Here is a 12,523-nt window from a genome sequence, read left to right as displayed (position 1 = left end):
TTCAGAGTAACAGCCGTGTTAGTCTGTATTCGCAAAAAGAAAAGGAGTACTTGTGGCACCTTAGAGACTAAGCAATTTATTTGAGCACAAGCTTTCGTGAGCTACAGCTCACTTCATCCGATGAAGTGAGCTGTAGCTCACGAAAGCTTGTGCTCAAATAAATTGCTTAGTCTCTAAGGTGCCACAAGTACTCCTTTTCTTGTTAGGATATAGATATTCAGGCCTGTCTGTAAAGGCCTATACTCTAAGAATTTAGGTGTATTCTTATCACTTGGCTAGTGATAAGAGGTATAAAAGAAAGAATCAAAATCACTGTCTGCCAGTGTAAGGTTCTTCTCTTACTGTGACAGTCTGAGGCCCTGTTCTTAGGCTAAGGCTTTTGGCTAAGCAACAGAGGTAGCCATAAGCTGGGAAGCGACTGGTCACATCCTCACATTCCAAACTAGTCACATTGAAATAAGGTGCTCTTGGGCTGTTAGGAATACAATCCTCTCCTGATAATGCCTATCGCCTCCAGAGAAAGGGAAGTGCCTAGAAGATGTAAAAGGAAACTTAGTTTGATAGCATCCTGTCTGGCAAGAACTCACTTATCAATAGCTGGGATGTGAAATCCTCATTTCTGTGTTTGTTCGATCACTGTAGTCCCCATTTCCCCATTGTTTGTCTGTATAATCTCTGTCTGGTTCTGTGATTGTTTCTGTCTGCTGTATAATTAACTTTGCTGGGTGTAAACTAATTAAGGTGGTGGGATACAATTGGTTACATAATCATGTTACAATATGTTAGGATTGGTTAGTTAAATTTCAGGAAAATGATCGGTTAAGGTATAGCTAAGCAGAACTCAAGTTTTACTATATAGTCCGCAGTCAATCAGGAAGTGGGTGGGTGTGTGGGTGTGGGGGAAATGGGAACAGGGAATGAGGGTGGGGAAATTGGAATCATGTTTTGCTAAAGGGGAAAATGGGAACAGGGAATGGGGGTGGGGAAATTGGAATCATGTTTAGCTAAAGGGGGAAATGGGAACAGGGACACAAGTAAGCCTCTGTGGTGTCAGAGCTGGGAAGGGGGACACTAAGGAAGGAAACTGGAATCATGCTTGCTGGAAGTTCACCCCAATAAACATTGAATTGTTTGCACCTTTGGACTTCGGGTATTGTTGCTCTCTGTTCATGCGAGAAGGACCAGGGAAGTAAGTGGGTGAAGGAATAAGCCCCCTAACAGAGTCCATCTCATTCTTCCTCTGGCCCAATGAATATTGAGTTATTTAACAAAGTGGAACAGCTTTAGCAAAAGAGTTGGGTTATGACAATTTACACTAGCTGAGGATCTGCCCTATAGATCAACCCTCTTGACTTCAAGGCTGGGCCCCAGCACACGATTCCAATAGCCTAATTTCAATTAGGTTACTGCCTTTTGTGCCACACCAGGGGCACGAAAGAGTTCTAAAGTCAGCAGATCCAGCTATCAGGGAATACCCCATGGTATTGGGGTAGTGCCTGGATGATTTGGAGCCAGAGTAGCAGCATTATGCACCCCTTTCCTTTTAGCCCTTTTCATAGTGGGGAGGTCAGTGACATGGCTGGAAAGCCTAAGCACTCTAGAGCAGTCCATTAGAACTGTAGGCAGTATAATGTAAATTATAGTGAAGAATGCTGTAATTTATGCCAGGGACTGTGCAGGTTCAGGCTGGGCTCAATATAAAGGTGACACAAGGATTATTATTCTTATTTGTATTTATTTATTTACTTATTTCCATTGCAGCAGCACCTAACAACCCCTACCAGGATCAGGCCCCCAATATGCAAGATGTTGCACAACATACAGTAAAAGAAAATATCTGTCCCAAAGAGTTTACAAACTAAACAGACAAATGGAACAAAGGACAAAGAGCCCTGATCTCAGTTGCAGTATTTGGGTATTACTATAATACAAATAATAACAAAACAACAACAATAACCATTTTCTTCCTTGATCTCCAAAGATGCTTCACTGTGTATTGAAATGCTTTTGTAACCCATGCTTATACAATGTGGTACTCTGTCCCCCTCTAGTGCTAGGATACACAGAGTGGAATTATTAGTGCTGCAGCCTTGAGTTTAACAAGTGTGAGCCTTCTAGCTCAGGTAATAGCAACTCATGCTTTGTGATTCAGAGGTCTCCGGTTCAATACCAGTGACCAACTCAGGGGTATTGTATTACACGCTGCATATTATTTACAGTTTTATTATACTGTATAATATATTATTTTTTGCATTATCTCAGGAAAACGGAGAAGGAAAGGTCCTCTTTGTCTCTATGGGTCTGATTCTGGACCAGGTAACACTGGTGTAAATCCAGCTTATTCAGATACTCTGGTTTTTCATCAATATAACTGAGACCAGAATATGATGTTTGTGAAGCTGATTCCAGGGTTTGGACACCAGCTGTTCAGGTGCCTATGCATCTAACAGGGTTAAATCTGGCTCATTTTGGCTGCTAAGAGACACTGATTGAAGCCACTAGTTTCATAACTTTTATAACTCTCTTTAATGGGCCTGAATTACCAATAAAGAATTCACATAAAATAGTCACTTGCAGACATCCAAGTTTCAAATGTGCACCCATCCCAGCTCCACTGTTGAGTCCAGGCTGACATGGGAATCTGTGCCTGCGGCATGGCTCAGCACACAGTCCAGCTCCTTGTAAATGGGCAGGTCACCAGGGTAATGGTAGAAACTCACCAGCTTCAGTGGAATTGTTATCCTTGGCCCTCTGATAGCTTGCCTTGAGCCCCTTTATCTTTTCCCCACACTATGTTCCAGTCCAGTTGATCTCATTATCATCCAGCAGTTTCTGAGGTATGCCATTGTACTGCTGGGCATTCCTCTTTTGAGTCCCAAAGCCATGAATTTTGTTTGCTTCTTCCCAAAGATCAACCAAAGCTTTGGTATTGGCCCCTGGCCAGGTGGCTGCATGCTGACACATGGGCTTCTGGCTGGCATTCTTCTCACTCCTGCATCAGACACTGGGGAAGGTATTGCAAGCAACATGGATCTGAGAATACTGAGCAGAACCATAAGAATGTTGGCAACTTCCAGGAGGAACAGATCATGGGTAAGACAGGACACAGGAATAGGTGCCCTGGGGTCTTGTGGGAAGGGATTGGTGGACCACCATCTATCAATAATAGTGACTGGCTGTGGCCATGTGTTCTCACTGCAGGCATCTCAACTTAGCTAAACACAAGACAAACTAACTTGTGGTTTGCCCTGTGCCTCAGAGCAGGGTTGCTTGAGTAAGAGTGTTGGTGTCTGAACATGGAGCATGTTAAAAAAAATTTGTGATTCACAAGTTAAATCTCCAGTGAAGACAAAGCCAGTGTCCACCAAGCACCGTGGGACTGATTCACTTTTGCATTATTCCAGATTTCGATGGAGTTATGTTGGTGTAACACTAGAGTGACTCAGAAATGAATCAGGCCTTATGCTGCTTTAATGGAACCCTTCAGCAGCCCGAGGTGGATGTAGAAAAGTCCCCTGAGTGTAAGTTAATTCATGTGGGAGCAGGACATATCATGGAAACTGAAAAGGAGCAGGAATATCATGTTAAATAAAAATTGATGTAGCAGAGGGTGGCGAGAGAGGTTAAAAAGGGGATACTTAGAATTTCTTGTGCCTAGTGGCACATGAGACAACCCATTTTTCCGACTATCTAGAGCAAGATGTCTGCATTCTGTCTATCTAGAGCAAGATGTTTGACTTCATCATAAGTTGTTGCCATGATGGCACCAACCTTTTTAATCATCCTGTGATAGGTCATTCCTTGTTCTCCACACCTTCTCTTTCCTGCACGTGAAATCCAATCTAAGGTGTACCTGTAATCCTTCTGCGAGGTGGAGTGGGCAGCAACAAGGGCCGGGTTCAATATCCAGGGGTTCCTCTTAAAAATAGAACACAGAATCAGCTTGAGTCCCCACCCAATAATCTGGGAAAACTAAACACCATCCCTGGCATGGCTGGCCCAGTTCAGCTGACTCGGGTTGTGGGGCTTGGGTTGTGGGGCTGTAAAACTGCAGTGGAGATGTTTGGCTTGGACTGGAGCCTGAGTAATGGAATCCCACGAGGCAGAAGGGTCCCGGAGCCAGGGCTCCAGCCCTGGCATCTACGCTGAAATTTTTCAGCCTCGCGAGCCTGAGTGAACTGACACAGGCAAGCCACAGGTGTTTAATTGAAGTGTGGACATACCCTAAAAAGCAATATTTCCCCACTTGCAAGCACTGAATCTGGGTACAATAAAAGAAAAATTTTATTAAAGAAAAAACACAGCGTTAATTTGAGAACAATTACATGAAAATATGCAACCAATAAGTAAAACACTTGTCCCACGGTATCTTGGCAGTATCCTTTGCCTTAGTTTCCCACTTCATGGTGTGAAAATCCAATGGATGAATTTCCATCCACTGCATCCCACTCATGATTTGTTGTCTCTTTAGTGATTTCACTGGGTAGTGGGGAACCTCTCTCCTGCTGCCTCTTTTGTGTTGTCTTTTCCCTGCAACACTATCGCCATACCAAGTCTAAGATTCAGCTCCCACAATGAGAAGCCCCCACAGTAATAAGCCCCCACAGCTTATCAGTGAGTTCAGCTCTAATGTTCTCTGAGAAACAGCCAGGACTCTCAATTGAGTCTAGGCATTTCTGACCTTAAACACTGGAAGGGGAAGAGTCAATGGCTTCTGGAACCCTTTAAACAGGTTCACACCACTAGGTAAAAACACCTATTCCGACTCCCTCTGACTTTCACTTGGATTTGGCATCACTACGCCCTGCTTAGGGAGTGAGGGTCAGTTAGGGTGCCTCAATCAAGGCATGCTAAGTACATTTCTGCTGCCCTTTACTCATACAATCAGAGGTGAAAGTAAGCCGGTACGCCCCGGTACGGCATACCAGCAAGAGCAGGTGTGCCGTACCGGGGTGGATCGGCTTCCCCAGGTGCAATTTAAAGGGCCTGTGGCTCCCAGCACCAGCTGGAGCCCCCGGCCCTTTAAATTGCTGCCAGAGCCCTGGGGTAGCGGCGGCAGGGCTGGGGCGGCAATTTAAAGGGCCCGGGGCGGTAGCAGAGGCTGAGCCCTGGGCCCTTTAAATCGTCCCCGGAGCCCCGCTGCTGCTTCCCCAGGGCTCTGCCAGGCTCCGGGCACAATTTAAAGGGCCCGGGGCGGTAGTGGCGGCCAGAGCCCCGTCCCCGGAGCCCTGCTGCTGGAGCACTGGAGAAGCGGTGGTGGGGTTCCAGGGACGATTTAAAGGGCCCAGGGTTCCGGCCGCCGCTACCGCCCCGGGCCCTTTAAACCTTCTGGGAGTAGGTGTGTCTATGGAAATATGGTCTGCTCCTCAGCTCTTTTCCCCCAGTTCATCACTTGATGGCGGGGAGAGCTCATTCAGACCCTGCTTACATACCTTGTGCTTTTGCCATGGGTAGCCTGATGCAGAGACACCGAGTTTCTAATGTGCCAGGGAGTGCTCAACCCCCGGCTCTGCCCCATGCCCCGCTTCTTCCTGCCCCCACTCCACCCCGGCCCTGCCTCTTCCAGTCCTGTTCTGCCCCCTCTCCTGAGCACACCCCACCCTTGCTCCTCCTCCTCCCACCCCGGTACCTGCTGCACACTGCAGAACAGCTGATGATGGTGAGCACGAAGTGCTTGGAGAGAGGGGGAGGAGCTGATCAGTGGGGCCACCAGCAGGTAGGAGGCACTGGGAGGAGGGGGAGGAGCTGATTGGGGGGTGCTCAGCATGACCATTTTTTTCTTGTGGATACTCCAGCCCCAGAGCACCCACAGAGTCGGCGCCTATGGCCTGGTGACATGGCTAAACCATCGTAACCATCTCTGTCTAATTATTAAGTCCACAGTCCGGTGACCCATGTGGTGCAGCATTTCCACATTGGTTACACAATCTCTCCAAAGAATTCCCAAGATTCTTCTTAAACAATTCTGGTGGAATGCGTTCAGCTTCTGTTGTGTACATCCACCATCTGCCATGTTTCTTAGGCATACAATAGTGTTGGAAGGACAATAGCATTGTACAATCACATTTTAGTGTGTAGAGGTATCCTCTTAATCTTCCAGATATTTGATAAACAGGAAAACGACCCACTGGCTTTACCAGTTCTTGCCTTCACTTCTTTAGTGAGCTGGCCATTAGCAGATATTACACTTCCAGGGCAGATGAAGTCATCAACTTTTTCATACTGCTCTCCATCAATCACATATCCGCCAGTGTTGACAGCATTCTCTCCTATCTCCATAGTCTTGGTCATCTGAGTACTGATACAAAGTCTCACGTTATCAGCTTCTGCTTTTATGCTCATAAAGAATGTTTTCATTCCATCCAAGTCATCCAATATGACTATATCATCTGCAAAATCTAAGTCTCCTGCCCAAACAATACTAGTATCCTTGGGAGCAGCCATTGCTGTTTTCATTACAAAGTCTATGACAGTGTAAAAGAGAAATGGAATAATTTTCAATCCTTGCCTTACGCAGTAACAATCTTAAACCACCCCGTGTCTCCACTCTCTGTCCTGATGCAGCACACAGATTTGTCATACAAAGCTTTGTAAAAACGGAATAGGGAGGCAAGTATAATTATTGAAGGAGATCAGAAGAGAGTGATATATTTTAATTTTGAGTGATGGTATTCAAAAATGGTAGGAAAAGAAGAAAAACAGAAGAGAGGGAACTGATGGGAAGACTTAAATAGTCCTCACAATTCCAATATTTATAAAAACGTGTCAAGGTTCCTTCCTCACACTGAACTTTAGGGTACAGATGTGGGGACCTGCATGCAAGACCCCCTAAACTTATTCTTACCAGCTTAGGTTAAAAACTTCTCCAAGGTACAAACTTTGCCTTGTCCTTGAACAGTATGCCACCACCACCAAGCATTTTAAACAAAGAACAGGGAAAGAGACCACTTGGAGACGTCTTCCCCCAAAATATCCCCCCAAGCCCTACACCCCATTTCCTGGGGAAGGCTTGATAACAATCCTCACCAATTGGTAGGGGTGAACACAGACCCAAACCCTTGGATCTTAAGAACAATGAAAAATCAATCAGGTTCTTAAAAGAAGAATTTTAATTAAAGAAAAGGTAAAAGAATCACCTCTGTAAAATCAGAATGGTAAATACCTTACAGGGTAATCAGATTCAAAACATAGAGAATCCCTCTAGGCAAAACCTTAAGTTACAAAAAGACACAAAACCAGGAATATACATTCCCTCCAGCACAGCTTATTTTACCAGGCATTAAACAAAAGAAAATCTAATGCATTTCTAGGTAGATTACTTACTAACTTAACAGAGTTGGAAGGCTTGCATTTCTGATCTGTTCCTGGCAAAAGCATCACACAGACAGACAGAACCCTTTGTTTCCCACCCCCCTCCAGATTTGAAAGTATCTTGACCCCTCATGACTGGAGTACAGTCATGGATGGTTATAAACTGTTCAGGAAGGACAGGCAGGGCAGAAAAGGTGGTGGAGTAGCACTGTATGTAAGGGAGCAGTATGACTGCTCAGAGCTCCGGTATGAAACTGCAGAAAAACCTGAGTGTCTATGGATTAAGTTTAGAAGTGTGAGCAACAAGAGTGATGTAGTGGTGGGAGTCTGCTATAGACTACCGGACCAGGGGGATGAGGTGGATGAGGCTTTCTTCCGGCAACTCGCAGAAGCTACTAGATCGCACGCCCTGGTTCTCATGGGTGACTTTAATTTTCCTGATATTTGCTGGGAGAGCAATACAGCGGTGCATAGACAATCCAGGAAGTTTTTGGAAAGCGTAGGGGACAATTTCCTGGTGCAAGTGCTAGATGAGCCAACTAGGGGGGGAGCTTTTCTTGACCTGCTGCTCACAAACAGGGAAGAATTAGTGGGGGAAGCAAAAGTGGACGGGAATCTGGGAGGCAGTGACCATGAGTTGGTTGAGTTCAGGATCCTGACGCAGGGAAGAAAGGTAAGCAGCAGGATACAGACCCTGGACTTCAGGAAAGCAGACTTCGACTACCTCAGGGAGCGGATGGGTAGGATCCCCTGGGGGACTAACATGAAGGGGAAAGGAGTCCAGGAGAGCTGGCTGTATTTCAGGGAATCCCTGTTGAGGTTACAGGGACAAACCATCCCGATGAGTCGAAAGAATAGTAAATATGGCAGGCGACCAGCTTGGCTTAACGGTGAAATCCTAGTGGATCTTAAACATAAAAAAGAAGCTTACAAGAAGTGGAAGGTTGGACATATGACCAGGGAAGAGTATAAAAATATTGCTCGGGCATGTAGGAAGGAAATCAGGAGGGCCAAATCGCACCTGGAGCTGCAGCTAGCAAGAGATGTCAAGAGTAACAAGAAGGGTTTCTTCAGGTATGTTGGCAACAAGAAGAAAGCCAAGGAAAGTGTGGGCCCCTTACTGAATGAGGGAGGCAACCTAGTGACAGAGGATGTGGAAAAAGCTAATGTGCTCAATGCTTTTTTTGCCTCTGTCTTCACTAACAAGGACAGCTCCCAGACTGCTGCGCTGGGCATCGCAACATGGGGAGTAGATGGCCAGCCCTCTGTGGAGAAAGAGGTGGTTAGGGACTATTTAGAAAAGCTGGACGTGCACAAGTCTATGGGGCCGGACGAGTTGCATCCGAGAGTGCTAAAGGAATTGGCGGATGTGATTGCAGAGCCATTGGCCATTATCTTTGAAAACTCGTGGCGAACGGGGGAAGTCCCAGATGACTGGAAAAAGGCTAATGTAGTGCCAATCTTTAAAAAAGGGAAGAAGGAGGATCCTGGGAACTACAGGCCAGTCAGCCTCACCTCAGTCCCCAGAAAAATCATGGAGCAGGTCCTCAAGGAATCAATCCTGAAGCACTTACACGAGAGGAAAGTGATCAGGAACAGTCAGCATGGATTCACCAAGGGTAGGTCATGCCTGACTAATCTAATAGCCTTCTATGATGAGATTACTGGTTCTGTGGATGAAGGGAAAGCAGTGGATGTATTGTTTCTTGACTTTAGCAAAGCTTTTGACACGGTCTCCCACAGTATTCTTGTCAGCAAGTTAAAGAAGTATGGGCTGGATGAATGCACTATAAGGTGGGTAGAAAGTTGGCTAGATTGTCGGGCTCAACGGGTAGTGATCAATGGCTCCATGTCTAGCTGGCAGCCGGTGTCAAGTGGAGTGCCCCAGGGGTCGGTCCTGGGGCCGGTTTTGTTCAATATCTTCATTAATGATCTGGAGGATGGTGTGGATTGCACTCTCAGCAAATTTGCGGATGATACTAAACTGGGAGGAGTGGTGATACGCTGGAGGGCAGGGATAGGATACAGAGGGACCTAGACAAATTGGAGGATTGGGCCAAAAGAAACCTGATGCGGTTCAATAAGGATAAGTGCAGGGTCCTGCACTTAGGACGGAAGAACCCAATGCACACCTACAGACTAGGGACCGAATGGCTAGGCAGCAGTTCTGCGGAAAAGGACCTAGGGGTGACAGTGGACGAGAAGATGGATATGAGTCAGCAGTGTGCCCTTGTTGCCAAGAAGGCCAATGGCATTTTGGGATGTATAAGTAGGGGCATAGCGAGCAGATCGAGGGACGTGATCGTTCCCCTCTATTCGACATTGGTGAGGCCTCATCTGGAGTACTGTGTCCAGTTTTGGGCCCCACACTACAAGAAGGACGTGGATAAATTGGAGAGAGTCCAGCGAAGGGCAACAAAAATGATTAGGGGTCTGGAACACATGACTTATGAGGAGAGGCTGAGGGAACTGGGATTGTTTAGTCTGCGGAAGAGAAGAATGAGGGGGGATTTGATAGCTGCTTTCAACTACCTGAGAGGTGGTTCCAGAGAGGATGGTTCTAGACTATTCTCAGTGGTAGAAGAGGACAGGACAAGGAGTAATGGTCTCAAGTTGCAGTGGGGGAGGTTTAGGTTGGATATTAGGAAAAACTTTTTCACTAAGAGGGTGGTGAAACACTGGAATGCGTTACCTAGGGAGGTGGTAGAATCTCCTTCCTTGGAAGTTTTTAAGGTCAGGCTTGACAAAGCCTTGGCTGGGATGATTTGATTGGGGATTGGTCCTGCTTTGAGCAGGGGGTTGGACTAGATGACCTCCTGAGGTCCCTTCCAACCCTGATATTCTATGATTCTATGATTCATTGGTCATTTTGGTTCAGGTGCCAGTGAGGTTACCTTAGCTTCTTAACTTGTAAAGGCTTTTGCCTCTGGCCAGGAGGGATTTTATAACACTGTATACAGAAAGGTGGTTACCCTTCCCTTTATATTTGTAACAACATGGAACTGATTAGAGGCAGAATAAACACTAGAAGAAATGTGGAGTAAGAAGATGAAAGAAGAGAGAGAGGACAGGTCAAACTGGGAGAGAAACAGACAGAAATGGAGGATCTGTAGCAAAAGGGGTTCTTACATCTTTTAATCCTCGATTGTTGCCTCTGTAATGCTCTGAGAAATGTATTTATGTTTCCTTTAAATATTTGTCTTCATGCTGCCTTCCACCAATGCACACGATTGTGGACAGAGACAGAAGAGAGCTGGTAACTGACAGGGAACGATCCCTGTGATGGATGAAGAAGCAAGTGGGTAAAATAATTAAACATGAATTCATACTAGCTATTCCTTTGTTCTCATTTCTGAGAAAGGAGGGGAACAAAACCTGACTTATCTGCTAGCATAGATTACTTGGATGGAACAGTATATAGAACTCTGCTGTTGTAGCAGAAGTTTTTGGATTTGCCTTAGGAGATAATCATGTTGTTTTAGTTAATCTTGTGTTTTGACTGATCTTCCTCTTTCCTGCCTATAACATTTGTAACCATGCAATGTAATTTCCTTGTAACAAAGTAGGTGTAAAAAAGGGAAGAGAACACCCTCTTCTTCTATCATGTCTTTCTTTCTTTCTTTTAATACCTCTCTTCCATACCCTTCTTTGCCCATCCTTCCCCTCACCATCCATTTTCTTTCTTGTGTGTATGTTTTAGGGTGACCAGATGTCCCGATTTTATAGGGACAGTCCTGATATTTGGGGCTTTTTCTTTCATAGGCACCTATTACCCCCCCTCCCCATGCCCTGTCCCGATTTTTCACACTTGCTATCTGGTCATCCTAGTATGTTTGTATGTGCATGTGCATAAGCAGCAAATAACTGGGACCATGTTTTTTAAAATAATCGGTGTCTCCCTGCCAGCTTAATTAAACTGAAAAGGGAATGCAGCTTGCCAAGTAGGAAAATAAACTGGACTCTCTGCCCTATACAAACATAATTAAAACTTTTTACTTAAAATATTTAGCAGCCAAAAAGATCAGGAGACAAAAATGTCATGTACAGTTTCATTTGCTGGAAACTCCCCTGAGCTGAAATTGGAAGAGGTGACAGCACAGTATACCCACGGCCTGCCTTGCAGGGCTGGTCTCCCTGCAAGAAACTGACCAGAACAATATGAAGACAATAGCTCTGGTCTGCAATCTGTAAGCAGCATGGACGTTTTTTCCTTTCCCTATCACAAATATTTAAATTTGTTTTTGAGGTGGTTTGAGGGTGGTGTCTGTGCATGCTTTTATAGGTAAATATTAGTTTAATCTGAACAGCTGAATCCTTAGTAGTAGTTCATGGCTGATTCAAAGCCTCCGGTATGCTGAGGCTGAGTTTAAACAGTTACCACTTATCTGGCAGGGCTTCAGATGCCTGGCGGCTGAGTTGAACACAGTGTCAAATGAAGAAGTACTTGTCTGAGGAACTGAAAAGCACATTAGATTGCATGTCTCAAACAGCCCTGGACTGTCTTTTCTTCTTAATCTTGGTTTCAAAGCAGAGTGAAACCTTTTGCCTTTCTTCTCATCATCTCACTCTCCCATTTAGTATTTGACCTCTGCTTCAGGTATTGCAGGAATGTGCAGCAAATGACATTGCAGGATTGCTATTTACATTGGTGCTGCAATTTCTATAGCAATGAAAATGTACTTCCTCTGCAGTTTGCAAACTTTGACAGCTGACCTGATAGTCTGACTTACAGAGGAAGTGTTAGCAGCAACTTCATCTGCAAACAAAGAAACAGCAGAAGTACAAGAAGTATGCACAGCCAAATATGACAGTTCTTTTACATCAAATTTCTGTTACTCTGTTTCTGCAGTTCTTGCACATGCAAGACTGCCATTGATTTCAAAGAGAGTTATGTGCATAAACACCTACAGATGTGGGGCAACATCTTCCTTTGGTGTAAAATGGCATAGTTCTATTAAAGTCACTGGAGCTATAGTTATTTACACCAGCAGAGGATCTGGTATATGATTTCTAACAGAATAGGCATGGAAATTAATTCATAAATGCATAAAATGATACACAATCAATATAGGTGTGAACCTGGAGCCTTTGTCCAAGGCCTAAGACACAATACACATACATATTGTATTGTTTTAACTATACTGGTGCTCCTCACTGATTCATCTCTCACCAGAACTCAGATATTCTGACACCAAACCATATATGCAGACTC

The sequence above is a fragment of the Chelonia mydas genome, chromosome 2, assembly GCF_015237465.2.
Source record: "Chelonia mydas isolate rCheMyd1 chromosome 2, rCheMyd1.pri.v2, whole genome shotgun sequence".
Taxonomy (NCBI): Eukaryota; Metazoa; Chordata; order Testudines; family Cheloniidae; genus Chelonia; species Chelonia mydas.
This window is presented reverse-complemented; position numbering follows the sequence as displayed.